Consider the following 22,856-nt stretch of genomic DNA (forward strand, 5'->3'; position numbering starts at 1 on the left):
GGTTATGACTGGTCTGACCACGACCAGATATCCAACTTTTATTCCACTCCCCCAGGGCTTTCTGTCCCAAATGGGCCTCTGTAGCCACAGACACAGTACAAGGCATACAGGAAATATGGATCGAGAATTGTATAAAATCCGCCTCACTCGCACACCCACATACACAAAAACTACAAGGTGATAGCCAACAACATATTCTGTGCTTTGACACATACGGAAATCTGTTATTTTGTACCATGTTGTCATGTAGTTTGTCAAGTATTATCTTTTAATTGAGTAGAGCAGTTGCTGGTTGGAAAACCAGAGTCAACTCTAAATGTATTATTATGTGAAGAGCTGGTGACACCACATGCAGTCATCTTGTAAATGTGTCGGTCTTATCTTCACCATATGAGTAATAAAGAGTTTACTCATCTTCAGTCCTCTTTATTTGCCTACAGATACAGTTTCTCCATTAACATCAGTCATCTTCTTTCAAGTTTAAACTTTATCTAATCTTTATAGAACTGTATGGAAGTGTACACACAAGTGCTAATACCACAATGAACTAATACTGTATTACAAGTAAAAGACTTACATTACATTTTTTTTACTGGTAAATGTATTCACAAAATGAACTTAAAGGGATAGTTCGGGCATTTTGAAATGGGGTTATATGAGATACTTATCCATAGTCAGTGTATTACCTACAGTAGATGATGGTCAGCACACCCCGAGTTTGGAGAAGCAGACGGGAGTTACAGAATGGGAGCAAAGCGATGTACTGCTGTGGACGGGGCCGGCAACAAAACCTATTTTAGCCACCTAAAAGCAAGGCCCACCTAAAAAAATCAATATCAGTTTAAGTGTACGCTACATTTAGTATATTTGTACTGCTTTACCTTGCCGTCAGACAGCCCTTTCTGACGGGGAACTGTATCCATCTATGCTCTCGCCAAAGCCACCAGACAATATTGAAAAAACCTGTAATTTTACCTTGCAGTACACTGGGGTTGCTGGTCTACCACTGCCTCGATCGGTTAGTTTATTTGTGCTGTATGTGACTTTGGTGAATCCGAACTACGGACACTGCTTGCATACATACAGTACATCAACCATATACATGAGTGAACATATAAGTATGTATGGCTGGCCCTAAGCGTATTTTTAATATCCTGTGTTATTATTAATTAGCAGTATTATCACAAAATCCCGTCAAGCAGAAACCCAGAAAGCTTTGGTATTATCTTTCTAGTTTTGTCTCCTCAGTCGACGTAGGGATAACGGAGGATGTTTTCAATTACCCAAAAAACACAGAGAAGCCATCTGCTTGGACAAGGATAATCACTATGCATTGTTGCGTGCAGACACGAATGAGCGAGAAGCCAGAGTCTGAGTCACAGAGCAAGTTCATCAGGGGGCAGATAAGACAAGAGCCCTTTTCAGTTTCACTCTAATCTGAATACCGTTTCAAATAAATCCATTCAGAATCTCCTGAGAAGAGAGATAAAAGGCTGCAAAGCTGCAAAAGCACGACACGGCTCGCTTCCTAGTGGGCTAAGATGAGTCAGCGCTTTGAGGGTTAAACCGTAATGTCAGTCCCTATGTGGTTTCACATTCAAATTTACCATATGCAAATGTCACATGGATGCATGTATTAGGCCATATGTATGAAAATGCTGGTCAATGGGTCCATTTAGAAATAAGTCAGTTTAAAAATAGACATAGAGGCCTGGATAAGCAAATTATGGAGGTTTAAGGAAATAGTTTTCAGTGATGAGCACATAAACAAAAGCATGACCACACCAGCCTGATCTCATTCCCAGGGCATGAAATACTGAGGCTTTGTCACAGCCATCGGCGTGTGATGCAAACGCACAAGGCACCCTTTAGCGACGGTATGAAACGCACCAGGCTTTCCATTAACTGCAACGTAAACCCATTCGTGGCAACAGTAAATGTGGATGGGCCCAAAACACAGGAGACCACTGTTTGTGTCCCCTGCATTAAGTTTCAATTTCACGTCACAATCAGCTGTTTGTTCATGTCCGTCAAGTCGCATTTTCACTGTACAAACGTAGTCATTTTAAGACCAACCGTGTTGTTTTTCCCAAAACCTAATTAAGTGGTTTTGTTGCCTAAACCAAAGCAAGTGTTTTTGTTTAATTCACAACGTTAACCATGTGTTTACCATAGACTGTATATAAATATGGATAACATGACAGCTCCCCAAAAGTGAAGCCAAAAAATCTTGACTCCCCCCCCCCCCGGTGGCTGGCTGCAGTATAGGTCATAAAGCCCGCCTCCTCCATGTTAGTGGATGGGACATGAGCCAAACTAACAAGTCAAAGTACACATCTAATACATTTTTTCCAAAAGATGTTTTGTGTCATTTTAGGTCATTTTAAAGTGTTATTTTTTCGGTTTGGTTTCAATTAGTTATTTGATGCTATAAAAAGGAGGTGTGACGTCATGATTGACAGCTGTGACTCTGTCTTTGACAAGCTACGGCCGTGTTCGGCTCACGACTGGTTCGGGCGGGTGAACGCGATACCGCGGCTCCAGCACCTCGATCACTACTGCGCAGACTCTGGCTCCAAATGACATCAACTCCCGTATCCGGGATATTTTGGCTTCACTTCTGTACAGTGGGAGGAACTGGAGACCCGTCGGCCATCTTTATATACAGCCTATGGTGTTTACTGCGACCGAAAAGTGATACCAAGGAGTCTGACAAAACTTGAGTATGTGACAAGTTGGGATAAGAACGTGTTGTACACACCTTTACACACTCATAGAATAGCACAATGTTAAGATGCCTCAAAACAAGGTTGTAACAAGCTAATTTAAAAAAAAAAAACACTTGTAGCCATATTGCCAACAAGCTTATGTAGAAGCCCACTCAGTGTCTGACTGATGTAATCATATGACACAACTACCACAAACAGAAAGACACATACCAACTGACCCCTGAGATTGAATAATTCTTTTCACATCGTACACACACCCACACAGTTCCTTTTCTTTCATTTCCTTTAGTGTCTCCAGGGAACACCCGGGGTCATGCTGAAGGTCACAGTGTTATGTAGAGTGTCCAAGTAGGCCGTGCAGCCTAGAAACAGCCCGGCCTGACGATACAAATCAGATGAGCAGTACAGCCGTACGTGATTCTATCAGACAGGTCATGTTAGCTTAGTTTGCAGGTCAGACGGGCAAAAGGTCAGCCCTCTGAACTCAGGCTGACGCATACAGTAATGAGGGTAATGTGAATGTCCTGAGTGCTAGACAGTGTCATGAGCTTAATGCGAGTCCGCGTGGGTTTGGGTGTGTTTGTGTGCTGGTGGAATTACAAAGAGGCACATTGTTAAAGATATACTTTGTTTATCTGGAATAGATAATAAAGATCAGTTTCTGGCTTTTAGTCACAGCCATAGGGGAAATAGAGGAGTGAGTGAAACCAATTCAATTGTCTGTTGTTAGCAATAATGCTAGCATTAAAACTTTATATTTAAAAAGAGTCATTTGGTGATCCCATGTGCCTTCCTGTTAGTTGTTTAATCTTTCCTTTAAGCTACACTGGGAACCAAAACCGTTATCTTGCTGGTGTTGGGTACATTAACAGGTATGTAATGTCATATAATTTAGTTTTGGTTACCGAGGTTTTGAGATATCTGATTTGTGCCTCCACCCCAAGCCAAAGTGAAACTGTGACTGTGTCATATGTTGCCCACTTCACTGAGCTAGACAAGACCACATGGCCCAAGCAGTAGACCATGTTATGCGAAGTGAGATGCATCATATAGAGGTTTGGCACAGGATACTGCAGACAGAGACTCCTGCTGCTACTACGAGAATACCCTGTATGTGATTGAATAGTAACTTTCATATGAGCAGCATGGACTGTGGGCGGACCGCAGCCAACGTATTGTCAACGTAAGCAGTGACGCGGAGTATATTATACTGTAGGTCACAAGGAAATCCCGAGAAGGAACTGGTGACCTTGTTTTTCTCTCTCGGTTTGGAGCCATGAAAAGGTCTTGTCAAATTATTATTATTACATTTCAAAATGAAATAAAAAATGATTGAAATTCATAAACTTTTCTTAGAAGTCTTCATTTAAATACATAAATAATGCACACACACACAATTAAAGGTCTAAAGTCTTGAAGCCTGCAGTTTTAACTAATTGAAAAATTGTTGTCAAGAGTTATTCAATTAACTCCTAAGTGGTGGACTTTCCCTTCTCTCCCCATCTTTTTTTTCTACCTCTGTTTACATGGTTCTGTGTTGAAGTGTGTCTCCATCTCTTACTCTCTCTCTCCCTAGCTCTCTCGCCCTCCTTCCTATGTGTTTCCATAGTCTCATGATCAATTAGAACCACATTATGAGGAGAGGAGGGTGGAGTCAAGGTGGCCATGACGTCTAACTCAACGGTTGCCATTTCTACAGACGGGTGTGGTCTGAAATGTCAAGAGAGAGGAGGTGAGACGTTTGCTATTGAACCAGTGCGTGTGTGCACATACTAGATCATGTGGTTATGTTTTTATAGTGCAGTGATCCGGTCATATGATGGTCAACACCTCAATACCACACATTACGTGTCACACAGAGAGGTACATACAGAGCCGGCCCTGACCAATTTGGTGCCCAAGGCAAGATACTGTATTAGCTTTTTGCATCGCAAATTTCCCAATTCCACCACTAGTCATTGTGTTCATACACTCACACAGAAACAGCTGCATAGCTTTATGTCTTATGAAGATCACACTTAAACCTTTGAACTCTGCAATAGAAATGGTCCACCAGTGCCTACATTGGTATTTTTGCTCATTGTGATGTCATTTCTTGAAGTACCTTAATTTTTTTTTAATTAAAAAGCTAAAACGTTATGTAAGCCAATAAAAAAAAACAATTGACAAAAGTATTGAAATTGTATCATAAATTAAAAAAAAAAAATACAAACATTTTTTTTTCATAAAATCTTAATAAATAACTACATTATGATTGTATTTAGAACTGCAACGATTAATCAACTAGTTAGAGAAAATAATCGACAGATTAATCAAGCCCTAACTGTATGTTGAAAACTGATGGTATTTGTATAAGGCAGAGGATGTAATTCTAATGTGATGCAGATTGTGTAAGTATGCATGTTGATGATTAACTGTTCTTTGAAAAAATTTTGTCCTGTGTCCTCAAATGACACTTTACCCTCCTGGCAAAAATAAAACTTTGGATAAAAAAAGCGTCCTTGACTTTGTGTACTTTTCTAACATTGACAGAGTTTGACATCGACTGTCCTGGTCTGCCCTGGTTTGGCTGACTCCACCCATTCTGGTATCCGCACACGTTAAAACAAACACTGCGCGCTTTGCAAATACTGCCTGACCCACTTCCACACTGCCATGTCATGTGTGTGACAAAGTCCTGTGTCATTTGACTGCACCGCCGTGTTCTCCAAGTAAGTACAGAGATAGACAGACAGTGTGTGTGTGTGTGTGCGACTCAACAAGATGTCTGTGTAGAGATGGGTTTCAGGAAAGTCCATAAATGTGGACGTGTGTAAAGTGTGTTTTTGCTTTGTAAGAGTCTGTTAGTGTGTGTGTGTGTGTGTGTGTGTGTGTAGGTGTGTGTGCGTGTGTGTAGGTGTGTGTATGTGTGTGTGTGTGTGTGTGTGTACACTGAGGTAAGCTAATTACCATGTGCTGCGATCAGCTGTGGGCCCTGAGGCCTGCAGGGAGAATTCCTCTGTGGTCAGCCGACCCCGGTTATTCTGTCTATCTCCACCTTCCTCCCTCCCTCTCTCTCTCTCTCTCTCTCTCTCTCTATCACTAACACACACACACACACACACACACACACTGTGAACTCAGTCACCCCTCTTATGCCACTCACTCAGGCACGTCATGTAGACTCAGAGTCACAGAGGAGACTGTGGGAGAGGGACATACATCTACACTCAGGCTGTCATTACGTTGTGTGCTGAACAAGCACACAAAGACATCAAAACCGGTATTGTGGGCAAAGAGCTGGGATAAGAGTCCTGCATCCCTTTGACTGCCGTGTAGTAGATTAGTGGCATATATAGCGGCAGAGTTAAGGAACTGTGTCAGTGAGTTTTAATTTGGACGCTCGCCAGGGAATTCAGATGTTATCTAAGAGATGAATGCTGTATTATTACTGTAAGAGCTGAGTCTAGTGTCTCTCAGCGAGCTACTTACCCCCAAGCATGTTGATGTCACATAAACAAAGCGCCAGCACAGCTGCACTGTCTTGTTAAAACAGACCTAAACTGTTCTGAAGTCATTTAAATGTGAAGCAAGTCGAGATACTGAGATCATAAATCAAAAATCCCCCCCAGTGCCATTCAACCCTCAATTATGTTTTAACCAGCTACCAAAAACAAACAAGCAAAAAACAAATCAATTCTGATTATCTTAGGTCTAGGTTTAATATTTGTTTGTTTGTCTTGTATTCCTTAATTTAAAGACCTGGTAACACCAGCATAACTTCATGGCATTGAGTTAAATTTGGTTGAACACATATTCGCTCCATTGATCAATAGCAAGCTGTCTCCTCAGTGGTGACACAGTCCTAACTGGATATTATCATGATATCATTTTTCTATTTATTTTACAAAAGGCTTCATTGTTTAACGAATAATATTAACATTTTTAAATCTACAGCGTACTAGTTCATAGATTGCGTTCCAATCTAACAAATCTATAACTCTTAGAATCTGCAAATATGTTTAATACATGTCTAATATCTTTCTGACACATATCTCTTGTATTGTTCTTTCACATAACTAAGAAGTAAGAAAAAAAATAGGCTATATCAAGTTATTCCAAGGGACATAGCCCAGTATATTATCTATCTTGTAAGGGGTCCCTGACTGAAAAAAGACTGCGAACCTGACTTAACCTTCCTCTGTCTGTGTTTGTGAGTATAACCTGCTCCACAAACTGCTCGACTGGTTTGCAGACAGTCGTGAGACAGGAGTCGATGGTACAAATACGTCCTTTGATAATACTGTTAACCTTTAAACCTTTTTATATGACACTTTATTGAATTCAATTATGACAAAATGCCAGGGGGGAGAAATCGGAATAGTACAGAGAAGCTCAGAAACTATTATGACTGGTTAGCACAAGCATGTTCCAGGTAGGCTAGCGTGTTACCGGTTATCTTGGCAGCTACAGTAGTTCACCAACTAGCCCTGCGAGTAGCCACTACTCTGTTCAATAAACAGATTATCTGCTAATTTTTTTGTTTAATTATATTTTCTGTAAATTTGATCTCTCTAAATGTTGTTTCAGAGGTGTCTCCATACCAGGATATAACTCTGGTGAAAACTCCTTTTATTATATTTCATTTTCATTTAATATTTTTGTTATAATGCTTCACATTCCAAAAATGTCTGGATAAATGTTGAACATGTGTATGAAGTCAACATAAAGGGCTGCATGAGGCCCCCTCCACCGTTATCAGAAGGCTGAGAAAACACTTCTACTTGGCAAAGTGCTGCAGCTGTAGAGCAATCATCATGTCAGATGTCTGTGTATTTATCCTGTTGTTGACATTAGTTCTCAGAGATCATGTGTCTTAGCCTTAGCCATCCTGAGGGGAAAGCAAATATATCCACACACTATTTAAGAGGACTTTGCTGTGTCAGCTTGCTTAGTTCATGTTCAAGCATATGAAGGACAGCATCTCACATGCACACACAAGCGTGTGCACCACACCTCTATTTCCAGTCAGTCAGGTTGTCAGAGGGCCGTCGGGACGAGAGGTTAGCAGCTGTCATTTTTAAAAACACAGGGTCTGCAGCAGCCTAGCTAAATACTAGCATGAAGGAATCCAGGCAGCCACCCACTGACCTCCCCGACCCCTATAACACACACACACACACACACACACATGCACAAACACAAACACACCAGGCCTCTTTCCCACCTGCTGGGACTGACTGTCACCTCAGTAACCCTAAACCTGTTCGAGGCCTAGCTCTCCCTCTCTCTCATATCTCAAGTCTTTAACCTCAATGCCACCCTACAAACAGACTTTATGCAAACACAACTCTAAAAACATGTAGTGTTCAACAGCCACTAAATTTCCCTTGAATTTCAAAAACAACTTCAAATGACGGTTGACACTTTAACTTGCAAATTGCTGTGCGTTTTGGCTGTAAAAGTCTGCACAAGGGTCAAGCTCTAGATTCATCATGTGCTTTATTTTTAGATATTAAATGTGTTGCCAAAGCAATATAGTAGCAACCAATATAATATCACATCACATGATTATCAGATTACTGGCTGTACATAGGCTTGAAGCTCAAGTTATCACAAATCTAAAACACCATCATTGGATACAAATTTGAGAAAAAAAAACAAGATAGTAAAAGAACCTGAAAAAAGTTTGTAGTGTGTACGTGTGCTTTAAGTTGCTGTGACACTGGTCTTTAGCCTAATTTAGTCTAATCTGTGCTCCAGAAATCAGCTGAAGCATGAAACTATAGTTTAGACAACGGCTGACTTGTGGCTTTGTTTGCTAACTTGCTAGTAGCCTAAAATTAGTATTGAATCCGTTTCAAATGTTGATATCGTCATCTCTTTCTTCTGTTGTTATGCCTTTCAATTTCCCTGCATTGCGTTAGCCTCTGTGTCGTAAACACAAGCTCACAAGTTCCATTTGAAGGCAGCGTTAGATAGATTTCTCCATACATTAAATATAAATCTTTCTCTGTCTCCCTCCCGTTCTGCTGGCTGATGGTGAAGGAGGCTGAGGCAAGCCCTCCACGGCCGGAGGAAAACCACGCAAAGCAAACACGTTCTTTCCCTCTCACACTCAAACGCTCAACCGAAACCAACAAAAACAGTTGTTAGAAAGTCATGCGCCCTGAAAAGCACACACACACAGTCAGAAATAATAGGTAGGATGGCAAATAGCAAGACGTCCACCCTCAACCCATATACTGTAGCTCCTGAACTGTCCAATGCTACTAAAAACAGGTCTGTTTTCCTGAATGGAAAGGAAGAGCTCTTCGGTGGTTCTTTGGTTTTTGTGAGCGGTTCTATATGGAGCTATGATAACCCTTAATCTGTTTTTAAAAAAAGGCAAATCAAATAAATAACTAAAATAAAAATGTTGCCCTTTCTAAAAAGGTTATTTATTTAAAGGCTGTTCTGCTTGAGGTCTAAAGAACCTCTCTTGTTGTAGGGGTAGAATAGCGAAAAGAGATACAGAGAGGGAAATATGATCGAGTGAATCCAACACTGTGGGGAAAGCCATGTGTTCCCCTGACTGTTGATAAAGACTGAATGGACGCGGTGTTGTTTTCACAGAGAACAGATGAATACACGGTGACGTGATTGAGCCCTAAGAGAGCTCAACTGTGTGAACCAGCATGTGATACACGGAGACAGACTTATTTCTCATCTGCAGAAACAGCAGGCTGCTTAGATAATCAATTGACTCACAAGTGTGACTGTTTACAATGGCCTCGGTTGAGTCAAGAAGACACACGCTGCAAGTGTGACGTCTGGGTTCAAGTCAGGTTTGGGACACATCATAAACATTAAGTAGGAAAAAAAAAGCAATATCTCTGGAGTATCTCTTTGCGTCAAATATAATGATTAATAATACTTTGATGTGGAAATAATTGGACTTATCTCTTTTATAAAAGAGATCTTTTCCTTTTCAAAGTCCTTATTAGAGATAGAGACTTATTTGATCTCCCAGGCTGCTGTAACCGACAGCCTTATCTGAATCTCACGGTATTTATTGACAAGGAGCTGCTCTCATTCCCAGCAGAAACCAACACACACTCCAGCTGATACCAGTATTGTTGGCTGAGGGCAGATATGACTTTAACCCGGAGACCTCAAGGTGGGGGGCTGGACGGGTGTTCGAGGTTAACACTCACGTCATACTGATGGGTGTGCAGTGGGACTGGGCAATATATCAATATTATATCGATATCGTGATATGAGACTAGATATCATCTTAAATTTTGGATATCGTAATATGGCATAAGTGTTTTCTTTTCTAGTTTTAAAGGCTGCAATACAGCAAACTGATGTAGTTTTCTGAACTTATCTTGACGTCAGAGGTCAAGGGACCCCTTTGAAAATGGCCATGCCAGTTTTTTCTCGCAGAAATTTAGCTTAACTTCATAGCGTTATTAAGCCTCCTTCGCAACAAGCTAGTATGATAGTTGGTACCAATGGATTCTTCAGGTTTTCTAGTTTCATATGATACCAGTATCTTCACTCTAGCTTTAAAACTGAGCCCGCTACAATCTAAAAATCATAAGTTGCGTTAATGCGTTAAAGAAATTGGTGGCGTTAAAACAAATTTGCGTTAGCCTTGACAGCCCTAGTAAATATTTTGTGAAAGCACCAATAGTCAACCCTACAATATCGTCATGGTCAAAAATATTGTGATATTTGATTTTCTCCGTATCACCCAGCCCTAGTGTGCAGTCATACACACCCTCAGAAACACTCACAGACGGGATAGAGACAGTAGGTGTGTATGTTTGACGCGACTGACAGATGTTACTACCTGCTTCCAGCTGTTCCGTACCTGGCTTCTACAGTGAGGTTTGGCGGTGTTTGACACTAATGACACATTTGCACACTCACTACCACAGTTATCACATCAGCTATCTCTGACTCACCAGATTTATGTGCTGTGTGAGCCGACACACACAAACAGAAGTATTTCAGCTTGTGTATGTGTTTGTGTGAGCAGGGACGGGGAGGTGTTTACCATTTGGAGGAATGTACAGTATTTGGTAATGTGAAAAGCAGCCGTCCGTGGTCAGGAGTCGTACAAACACACTCTGTTTTATTGGATGGGCTTGAGATTCCTCTGTGTACAGCCGGGGGGCAAGAGCGAGAAATTTAAACGCTTTAACATGCTGTCCCCCTGTTGGGGATCTAATACTACTATGTGTGTGTGTATGTGTTTGGAAAGTGAATGCCAACATGTATTTGTCTGTGTGTTTGTCTATTAGTCCTTAGCACAACTCTCATTGACTGTATTCAGCCATAAACTTCTTAAAATATTAAGTCTAATTCTCAAATCTGATCATTCACTATAACAAATGATTCGATTACGGTCATCTCCTTTCATTTCTTACTTCAGTTGTTTTCATGTCACATGAGTACACCGTGTACATTTCGTCATGTGTACAGTTTCTATTTGCAGAGTAAAGGCTTATAGTATTAGTGAGTCAATAACAACAGTACAGCATGTGTGTGTGTGTTTAAGTTTATGAGGCCCATTTGTATAGTACCTACTGTGCTGGGACAAAGTCGGCCAATGGTCTCAGTTAACCTGTTGCAGAGCAGCAACGTGACCACCTGTGTCTCTCATCATGTTACATACATTCATGAGAACACACACATGAAGTAATCTTTACGTAAGAATCTAGGCCAGAGGTGCAACCATAAGTAGAGCGGGGCAATCCTCACATGAGGTGGAGCGAAACTAACCGGGTTACAGTTCGCCCATGGTTACAACTTTTCCCACTAACAGCTCCTCTCCAATCCGTCTTAAGTCTCCCTCTTTATGTTTGAGGTTTTATTTGAGTTTCCTTGTTTTCCTGGAAGGCTCGGGCTGCAGTAGTCTATCTATTGGTCCTATGATCACATGATCGTCCTTTTCATTCCTGGAAAACTCCACATAAAAGTAAATATTTCCCTCAGGATTGGATTGCTGGCAGGAGAAACAACATTTTACTAGGATGGGGCACTAAAACTCCTCATAAATATGAACGGCATCACTTAGGTCATTTTTATAAATGCAGCACAAGAGAGAAAGCCTATTCATTATATATACTGTATATCTTTTTAATGAATGATCGCTATTATAATCTGTTAGTAATAACTTTTGTGGTCAAGCACACCTAAATTTCATCTCAGCACCCCTAAAAAAAATAATTATCTAACCCTCTGAGACCCGCGAGATCGCCCAACATTACTGTCTTTATGAGTTTGTTGCGGGCTTAGTTTTAACATTAGTGAAGATATTGGTATCATATGAAACTACAAACCTAAGGAATCCATTGGTACCAACCATGTCATACTAGCTTGTAGAGAAGGAGGCTAAATAACGCTCCAAAGTTTGGGATGGGAAAAGTGGCATTGCGATTTTCAAAGGGGTCCCTTGACTTTTCACCAGATATGTGAATGAAAATGGGTTCTATGGGTACCCACAAGTCTCCCCTTTACAGACATGCCCACTTTATGATAATCACATGCAGTTTTGGGCAAAAAACATGCAGTTATTTGCATGCAGATTAATATATAGCAGGATAACATTAAATTAGAATAGTTTATCTACAGGAGAATATATATTTGAAAGCAATACAGAAAGACTGAGAGCCTTACTGCATTATATTTGATTACATTTTGTTAATATTTTGGATTGTCACCTGATGCCTGAATTTTGTGTTTTCCTTAAATAAAGACATTTCCACCATAACTTGATGAAGAAAAGGCAGAAATTGGTGCATAAAATGTACCAGAATGCAGGAAATGAAGTGTTTGACGCTCAAAATGTCCTAAGGAATGACCCCCAGACCTCCGCTTAATGTGTTAAAAGTCTGATCCTAGAATCAGAACAAGCTGAGGACACAACACATTGACATATTATCACCATATAAAGTTGTTGTTTCATGCTAACAAACACTTGCCTGTTTACATATCCAGCAGGCACGAGGCAACATTTGGATATATTTAGACTCTTGTTTCTGGGAACCGGACAAAAGTCCAATAATCACTTGACTTTTTGTTCTGATCTCCACAAACCTCTGAGGGAGATGTCCAGCTCTTCAGCTGCTAGATGCATAGATGGATATTAGATATATAGACTTACTGTATTGATCGCAAATTGGGAAATTATTGTGTTACAGCAGCACAGGGTATGTACTAAATGCTTTATAATGAGTTTGCCGTCAGCAACCAACAACCCAACCCAGCTCCAACTCCAAAACATGCTGCAAAGTCTCTCTTTTTCACACACAGCAATGTGCAACTGTGCAAAATATAGCCTACGTGCAAGCCACATCTCTCTCTCTCACACACACACACACACACACACTGTGCGCGTCATTAGAGGACCCGAGAATCATTCAACATTTTGCGTAATAACCACGCAAGCCAAGGATGGCATCATAAAGTAAGGCTTACCTTTAGAAGAGCTGCAGGTGGCGAGTGTTGGTGCTGAAGCTCCTCAGAACGGTGTCCTTCCTCTTCAGGCATTTTCTGGTTTAATTCCGTCTCAAACTCTGGCTGAACCAACCGGGCCTGTCTTTTGTGGAGCATCTGTGGTCCGAAAATACGTTTCTCAGAGTGGGGAATGAATTCTGGCACATTGCTGTGGAGGCCCTGAATGTTAAACCATGTTTGAAAGCAGTCACTACCATGGTCTAAAATTAAGTTTTTTCCTCACGTGCCACTGTGGCAGGTCACTGAACATTTCTACTAGCCACACAATTTTTTTCTGAAATCTATGTAGAACGCTTGAGAATTGTAAACACTAGGACTGTGTATTGGTAAGAATCTGGCTATACCAATGCCTCCATATCATGATACAGGGGTTACAATTCAATATGTTGCGGTACTGTAAGCAAGGCAATATATTGCGACTTTTTAAAATTTAGGAAAACTGTCATAGTATAAAGAACACACCACCATATGCATAAAATCTGAGTAAATTTGTTTTTTTTACTTTTTTTATGCAATCAGAATAGTAGGGTTTGCTTTTAAAACAGACGATGCATATCTTTGTAAATGAAATAAAATATTGACTGAGTTAATCTTTGCTTGTAAACTATTAATTAGAAATCAATACACGTTTTTTGAGAATCGATACAGTATCACAAAACATAATATTGCAATTCTCTCTATTTTGATATTTTTAGTCAGTGGTAATAGACAGTAGAAATATAGATCATGTAACCTTAATCCCTGACTATTTTTAATTTAGGAATTGCTTTTTAAAAATAATATTTCTTAAAGGGACTGTTTGTAACTTCTTACATGTATAAATCAACGGGGTCGGTGTCCCATGCGAGCTCGCGTGTGGCTACGCTGTTCAGACTTAGACTCCCACACAAACTAAACGGAAGCACCAAAACTGCAAAGTTATATCTAGTGAAGCCTGTCTGTTAAACAGTGTTGGACGCGGTCGGAGGACGCGGGGGAGCCCGTAGCTTTGGTCTACTGTGCCGGAGTCTCTGCTCCTCTGCTCCACTGCCTGCCTTCACTCAGCTCGCTCCACCTAACGGTGCATGCGCGCATACTACACACTGCAGAAGACTTCGTAGCTCTGAGAATATTTAGTAAATGTACAGTGGACGTGGATGTGCAGAAATAACTGCTGCAGCTCCTCCAGACCAACAGAGGTTTCCCGTGTCTTGTGAAGTGACGGGGCTCTGCAGCGAGAAACGTTATCATCTCCGCCCAAAACTCCGGTGTCTCCTCTGTTTCCTCCGGCCGAGGTCGGGAGGCTGAAGCAGGAAAAGCCAACACTAGGATCAGCAGTGATTCATGGAGAGACCTCCGTCTGGTCAGCTAACATTACTGCCAAGCAGGTGAAATATAGAGAGATATTGTGGTTTTAGCTGACGTGTGTCGCCTATGTAGAGCGAACACAAGCGCGAGCTCGAGGCTGACTTTCATTGACTTAACGGCCACAGGTGTCGCTGTTAACAAGCATTTCTGAATCTTACAAACAGTCCCTTTAATATAAGAAACCCCTATCTGCAATGGTGGCAGGTGACCTGTAATCTGTACCTGCCACAGCCAACATTTACCCTCTATGTGACAGGTGGCAGGTGCTAATTTCATTCCCTGGTCAGTACACTACTTACTTTCACTTTCTGGATTCAATGCTAGCATCCTTCCCCAGTGTTTAGCAAGAGAGGGACGTCTCTTCGGAGGTGGCTCGGCGCATTTGCTCCCTTTTTCCGTAGTTAGAGGGGGAGGAGGCCTCGAATAAGCAGTAACGTGTAGCCAGTTTCTTAAATCCACTTCTGAACACAGTCTGAAAGTCGCTTTTCTCTCACTGAAAACATGTTCAACGCCTTCTTCTTCTCGCTGTACGCGTCGCCTGGTAACAGCTCTAACGGCTACGCTTTAATCTTGACGTAATGACATCGTAGGTCAAGCACGAGACCTTTTTTTTTTTTTTCATAAACTTTATTTCAAATCTGTTAACAATACATTAAACAATTAACTCGATACATAGGTCAATACATATAAAGGAAATTAAGAAATAAAAATATAAATTAATAAAAATAAACAAACATAAAGTGAAATATGCCAGGGGTCAATATAAATAGCTAAATAAATTAAATAAATAGTCATTTATGTAAAAGCATTAAATTGGGAGCTTAGTCTCAACGTTTTTACTAGCCTTTTTGTTTTTTTGCTGAAGTTATTGTCTTATTATATAGTTCCATTTCTTTCTTGTAAACATTAAAGTGAGGCTTTACTTTGGCAAAATTTACATTTATGAATGTAAAGCTTTGCAACAATGATAATGAGATTAATTTGAAAATACTCTCTCTCAAGCACCAGATCAAAGAACATATTCCCCTAAATGTGACCATATGCAAATATGACCAACAGGGTGTGTGAGTGTGTTTTTTTCTGTTCTTATTTTTAAATATCACTTTTAATATGATAAATTAATTAATAAAAAGCAAAGGTTGGCACCAAAGGCTTAGCCTGCTGTGGGTGGGGGGGGACACGATAACTCATGGCGGGCATTAGTGCCATTGCACAGGAACAGTAAATACACAGTATACGTATCAACACATCAATCCCCAATAAAACAAATCTACTATAGGGAGGAAAAGTAAGCAGCAAAAATAATGGGGGGCTTTTATTGTGAAGAATTTATAGGAAATTAAATGTGTTTATCCACCGTTTTACAGCTGCTCTTTTGACCACAGAATATATCCGATCAATATCCAATCAGGCAGGTCGCATTAAAGTGTCAAGTGTGAACACACAATGAACACAGCTGAGATCCGATCTGGAACATCCGATCACTAAGGTCTCATTGTAAAGTGTAACCATGGCCTGGGTTGCACATTTGTATTTTGGACATGAAACTCTGAAACGCTGGTCGTCTCCTCTTCAGCTCTACTTTTTCTCTCACACAAAGTCTTCACACATTTTGCCTCTTGGCCTCAGTCGCTTGGACAACCTCACCTTTTCTGGAAAGACTTTTACAAGGAAGTAAAATAACCCGTAAGTAAATTTCAACCTCAGAGCTGGAAACTACTTCTATGAATATGAATCCACATGCCAAGCTGTTTGACAGGGCATTAATGCAGAGCCCAAAGAGCGGTTAAAACACTCTGACCGGTAATGAATGACTTCATACACTTCTCTGGGAATGAAAAAAAAGCTTTTTTTTTCTTAGTTTATCTAACGCTCCTCTAATAAGCAGCAGCAGCAGAGGGAAAGGACTTAGATTGGAAGTTCTGGCCCGTGGACGGCGCTGGGAAGCAGCAAGAACGTGCCGCTGTGTCAACACACGGTGACAGGTTTGCCACTTTATCAGCGGGGAGATCTCAAACCTCTCATTTCCTCTGGAGAGCACGAGTCCCTGGGGAATTCTGTAAGGAGTGGATGATATGCTCTCCCATCAATATTATTTCAGTGATATGGTTGAGAATACCTTAACTCCCTCAGTTTGGACAGAGGTAGATGAAAGCTGTTCATAGCTTAGCAAGCAAAACTAGGCTTTGGCAGGCCTGTCGAGCTTTGGATTTGCACGGGGGCTCTATCAGAGCGATACTTGGCATCTAAAGACTTGAGAGGGAGGTGTTTTCATCTTTCCAAAAGCCAAAAAGAGCAAAAAATAGATAAAACTGTGTGTTTATCTGCTTTGATGATAAAACACAGTTTAAAGGAACTTAAACTTCAATTTTATCTTCACATATACATACAAGAAATATGACCTCTGCAGTTAACCCAACATAAGCATTGTAGGAGCAGTGGGCTGCTGTAAAGCACCCGGGGAGCAACTTGGGGTTCAGTCTCTTGCTCAAGGACACTTTGACATGCGGTCAGGAGGAGCCAAGGATCAAATAACTGCCAACCTTGTGATTAAAGGACGGCCCGCTCTACCCCCTGAGCCACAGCCGCCCCTAAGGATGCAATTGTAAGCATATCTGGCTAACTAGTACTGTACGTTCCTCATGCTCTTTTTTGAATTTAGTAGAAGTTTTCACTCCACCAACCCAAGCAGTGTTACATCTGCCATACATGTTAAACATGTCCACAGGCTCCGTCCTTTCCACGCTTCCCATTCATTGTCTATGTAAGCAGCCGTGCAATGCATTCTGGTAGCGTGGCAGCGTGATTCGAGAGACAGGTCGTCAGGTTGGCTGCTTCTCATTTGCATAAATTTGAGGTCTAGGCTACTATGTGCAAATCAGAGGCGTCCGGTGCGACTCGCCACCTTTGGAAGCTCCCTAGAAACTTTTAAACTAACCGTTGGCGATCTAAAATAAAGACAGATTAAGCAACTGTATGGCTTATTTCTAGCACAAAATGTTTTTAGAAACACATTTTGGTGAAATATTTCGTGATATAAGAGAAGAAAGTTTCCAGTGGCATCTAATGTCTAGTGGCAGCCCATCAAGCGTCCGGTGCTGAGAAGCAAGGCGATCCCTCACGTCCAAAAAATGCCCCTGCGGACATGTACCATTAGTACTTCCTCTTGTAACATTAAAAGTATTAAAAATGGTTTAATAAACCAATAAAGCTAAGCAGCATCATTTTAAACTGCATGTACCGTGGGAGAATGGAAAGCTTGACCGGCGCAGCAGTAACTAGCTAACGGTCAACTAGAGGGGTAAGAGTGACTGGAGGGTTGGTGGTTCAGCGGAAGCAGAGGAAATGCCTCATTAAATCCGAAAAGTGCAGTATTTTAAATCACGATCACATAACTGTGAGAGGAAAAACACTTATTATTCCACTCTCATTGACTTCCTCTGATGAGCCGCTCGTGACTTTATGCAGGCCTCGCTTACCGTAAACGGCGTTAAAGAGTTTCCGAAATAGTCTGGCTTGGAAGTGAATGTTGCATAATGTCGGGGTAAATAACTGATGTATTGTACTACAGTGACACACAGGCAGGAATGAGAGAGGCAGAGTGTGATTTCAGTCCAGCAGTAAACGCTTCAGGCCTAATGACTCACCATCTGTCATTATGTTCATTATTGTCCTCGGCTAGCGTTCAGACATGCCGAATTTGTCGCTGTCACGCCGCGCTTGAACTCGCTAATCAGGTGCCGCTGGTTTCAGGTTTAGGCTTGTATTCAGATTTCAGAACTTGTTATTTTTTTGGTTTAAGTGATCAGTACAGGAAGTTGGAGTGAAGCTAGACTTGTTTTTGTTGCAGTTTAGCATCTTAAATCTGTATGTGATTTGACTCAAGAAGCACAATTTATCAATGAGTGAATGTGATTACATAAAAAACAGGAAATAATCTACTTTCCTTTGTTTTAGGGGCAAATTTTTTCTGTATTAGTAACATCCACTTTCCTGTTTTGTTTGGACTCGGGGTGATTTGAGGCCATTCTGACTCAACTATTTAAATAAGAGATTATTAGTTCCTCTAGCTACAGTAACAACAGAGGTATGTGTATGTGTGTGTGTGGGTGAAATGCACCATTGAGAAATCTGCCTGTTGCCGGGTAACCTTCATGGGAAACAGCCGACGGCGTCTGCTGTTCATCTTGGAGAAGCGGCCTCTCCTCAATGGCTTCACACAGGCACAAGTTCGAGATTGATCATTCAAATAAATAGTTTGTTTATAAAATGAAACCTATCTTTATTTACAGTAAACAGAGGTGTGTGTGTGTATGCATAGTCCCAGATGCAAAACACACACACACGGATGCACATACGGAGTCGGCAAATGAGTGCAGGAGGTGTGTTTTCTCGCTCCCCGATGGTGTTTGAGTAAGCAAGTACACACATATACAGGCTTTGCTCAGTGTGTGTTGCTGCAGATAGCTCCCCCTCTCTGGTGGATGAATGAGTGTCCTGAGAGTGCTAGATAAAGGTGGTCTGTGCTGCAGCGCTGCTCCACTGACCCTTAAAGGAGGCATTGATGGGAGGAACGGCCGGCTGCTGCAGCTCCGGGACCTGCGTCCGCCTGCAGCACACCGGCAGAGGATGGATGGAGGGAGGGTGTGTGAGATCTGTACAGTAAAACACCCAACAGCGAGGTACTGAAAGTGTCCCGAGGCTGCCAAATATCAGTTCCGTCAGCGCACAAACACACAGCCGAGACCTCCGGTGTGCGAGGCCACCGCGGGTTTGCTTGTTTGTCCTGCACATGGATGCACAGTTGTTGCAGAGCGTGAATGAGTTTTTAATGGTCAATACAGACACGTTCTCATCCCAACAAAAAAACTTAGTTAGATTTAGGAAAAAACAACATGGTTGGGCTTAAAATTACTGTGTTTTTACAGTGAAAATGTGACTCGATGTTGTGAACACGGGACACGAACGAACAGCTGATTGTAACGTGAAAGTGATCAGCGGTCTCTTGGATGAAAGCCTTGTCTTTGTTGGACCCATCCACCTCCCCCCCTGCCCGCCCTGTGTGTCTTTTCGCTCTTTAAACTATGTCACCACAGCACTTTCTTTGAGCATTTTACTGTTGCCATGGATGGGTTTACATTGTAGTTAATGGAAAGCCTGGTGTGTTTCATACCGGCGCTCAAGGGCCGTCTGACCTCCGTTGCTCCTAAAGTAGTGCTATTCTCTGAGCGAGGTGAATGGCGTTACCACAGTCGTGCACTCGGTGGGCTCACGTTACCGCAGTCTTGGAAAGGGAGGAGTGAGCAGAGAGGTACTCAGTTGGTTGCAATCTGCAACCACACCACTATATGCCGCCAAATCCTACACGCTGTACCTTTAAAGTAGCAAAAACCAGAATTGAGCTTTTGGGACCCATGATGCTCTGGAGTCCCGGGGCAGTTGCCTGCTTGCACACATCGACTGCAACAACCTCTGTGTTTACAGATACCGTTATTGAATGGTGTATCAATGATGATGATCATGATTATTTGCTTTCTTGCCAAGAGTTAGTTGAGAAGATGGAGGATGATGGAGAATGACCGTGACTAGCTGACATCACTGCAAATTACAAGGTCACAGGTTTGATCCCTACTCTGAACAAGAGTTTCAGCACATAGTATCATCTGCCACAGATCACCGGTATCATCATCTGTTCACAGTTAATAAATGCATCACTCATGCTGAATCATAGGACATGATTTGACTTCACCCAGAGTGTCTTTCATCATCACGCGAGTAATGATGAAACTCTCTACCCGGAGAAGAATAGATGTGTGGTTATGTTGAGAAATGAAACGGGGTAATCTAATGAGCTCAGTGGAAAAACTGGATCGCATTAGAAAGAGAAACAGAAACATCATTAGTGAGCACACAAACACTCATTTCCTCTGGCTGGCCGGCAGATTGTATCAACATACGGCTTTTGTTTGAAAGCCGCAGATATGAAATATGGACGTGAGTAAGAGCACTGCAACTAGACCGAGAAGTACTAAACGACACCCCTCCTCCTCCGTTAGCACACACACACACATACAGAGATACACATGGCCTTACCAGCACCATATCCGGGACCAGGTGACCCTTAACCCCTTTTAACTTTCTGCCAGATGCAGGTCAAACCTCAAAGGTGCTCTGAACTCTCTTCCTCTGAGAGCCAGAGACATTATTACTTAAGATGTACTAATGAGCATAATGTATTCATAGATCCATTAATTAGATCCACGCTAGATTTTTAAAATTATCCAACCGAAAAACCAATCCCAGTGTTGCCAACTCTTGTCCAATGAAAGTAGCTAGCAGCACTAGCTCCAAAAGTCCCTAAATCTAGAAAGGTCAGAGGATCCCCAAAGTCATTAGGATTCATCCTCTGGGGTTCATTGATACCTGCACCAAATTTCAAGGTAATCCATCCAATAGTTGCTGAGATATTTCAGTCTGAACCAAAGTGGGGGACCAACATTGCCCTTCCTAAAGCCATGCTGCTTGCACAACGCTCAAAGTCCAAAACCTTTTCCAAGTACCATGTATTTAATCCGAGAACAACATCATGTTCTCTGATTACATGGAAATAATAAAAACCATAGTGATTCGGCCAGGAAATGACACATCAGGCACTAATTAGCAAGGAAATGCAAAGCGAGCGTCATACAATGACACCAACATACTGCACAGTCCAGTACGCATCGTAAAAAATTTAAAATTCAATGTGATTAACATTTGGCAGGTGTGTATAAAAGCTGGGTTTAATAAGAAGTATGATTAGATTAGTTTGTCAAATGTGACCGGACTAATTGGAAACACAGTTGTCTTGATGAAGCTCAGGTATTCATGTGGTATGAACACTTCCTTCCTCTGGCATCTGCTATAAGCACGGCGATGAGGCATGATGATTACGATATACAGTATGTCTTTATGCTATATGTTGTATGGTGTGGTATGGTGGTCATACAGAGTGTTAGCAGACCCTCTGTCTAGCTGCATGACAGTCTGAGTCTGGACCTGAGCCTGGACCTGAGCCCGGCTAATCACCGAGCGGCCGGACTCATTCACAACACCAGCTACACCCGTCCCACACAGCCACTCACTCAGCATAGTTCGGCTATTTGTACAGTATAAACATTTTGGATGATTATATGTAATTACTGGGTGCATGGACATTCACATGGACTCATAAACACTCACGGACGGACGACAAACGTGCACACGCTGACCTCAGGGATTCTCTTCCATGCTGAAAAGTGTTTACTGAGTAATAAGAAGTCAGAGACACGCTCACTGCTCAGATCTTCTCTAAACAAACACCCCCATTAAATAGTTTCATGCACTTATTGCCATATACTACACAATTTCACTCCCTTCTCTGTGAAACCGCAGCGCTGACAGTGACGCTTCATTCACCGAGATCTCGTGTGTGGCTCTCTCTGTCTTTAACGCCATTGGTCAGAAAGTGTAAGTAGGCCAAACGCACACTCTCGCCCTCTCGGCGGCTCACAGATACTTCCTTATCGCCCCCCGAGCTCGGCTGCCAGTCACGTGTTTGGAGGCCGCGCCTGGTCTAAGTAAAGCCCCTTACTGAACTCGATAGGACATGTTAAATTTTACAGCTGCGTCTCTCAAATACCCAGGCCCGAGACTTTCACGCCTGCCCTCCGTCTCTTCCTCCTGAGAGTTTCAGACCGTTGAGCTGCATAAGCTGAGCGGGTAGAGCGAGCGAACACATATAGCACAGAGATAGTGATTGTTATTTCCAGGTTCCTCTCTTACGTAGGTACTTGAACTGTTTGCTAATCATATCTGCTGTCAAAGCTTCTAACTGACAAAGCGATACAGGCCTACTGTAGACGTTTACTGTTAGAGCTACATTACACTTGTTCTAAAGGTGTCATCTCTTTAACTTAATGTGAGACTATGTGAGTTTTTGAAGAGGAAATAATATTGTTCCTCTCAGGGCGCTTTTACAAGCCAACATTTAGTCCGTTTTAAACGAACTCTGGTTGGTGTTTCGTTTGGGCAGTTGTAAACGTAGTTATCATAAGGGGATAATTGGATTTTCATGCTTGGATTTTGGGAGGTTTTTGTACCAGTATCTTATCTTGTATTGCAAGTTTATCGCGGTCTCTGTAACAGATTAAAGGGCAGCCAAGACTATTGTGACCTCTGAAATAAAGACAGAATTCCAGGTTGAAAAACTTCCGCCCTGCGCTGCATGAATCTGGAAACATCCTCAAACAGAGCCGCTTGCCTAAAAAAACG

General features: G+C 41.8%; 1 long non-coding RNA gene across 8 annotated transcripts in view; it reads right to left on the reverse strand.

Annotated features, from left to right (window-relative positions):
- The window catches only part of LOC119495299, a 134,248-nt gene extending 119,123 nt beyond the window's left edge, over positions 1 to 15,125 (reverse strand). For 4 of the 8 annotated variants that reach the window (XR_005208434.1, XR_005208433.1, XR_005208430.1 and 1 more), the window contains exons 1-2: positions 14,864 to 15,123; positions 13,179 to 13,376 (exon numbers count right to left, since the gene is read on the reverse strand). This is a non-coding gene — a long non-coding RNA (uncharacterized LOC119495299). Of the gene's footprint in view, positions 1 to 13,178; positions 13,377 to 14,863 lie in introns of all 8 variants that reach the window. The other 4 variants (XR_005208436.1, XR_005208429.1, XR_005208431.1 and 1 more) reach the window with 3 other exon arrangements.
- Between the last annotated feature and the right edge of the window lie 7,731 nt (positions 15,126 to 22,856).

This window comes from Sebastes umbrosus, chromosome 10 (genome assembly GCF_015220745.1).
Source record: "Sebastes umbrosus isolate fSebUmb1 chromosome 10, fSebUmb1.pri, whole genome shotgun sequence".
In the NCBI taxonomy this organism is placed as follows: Eukaryota; Metazoa; Chordata; class Actinopteri; order Perciformes; family Sebastidae; genus Sebastes; species Sebastes umbrosus.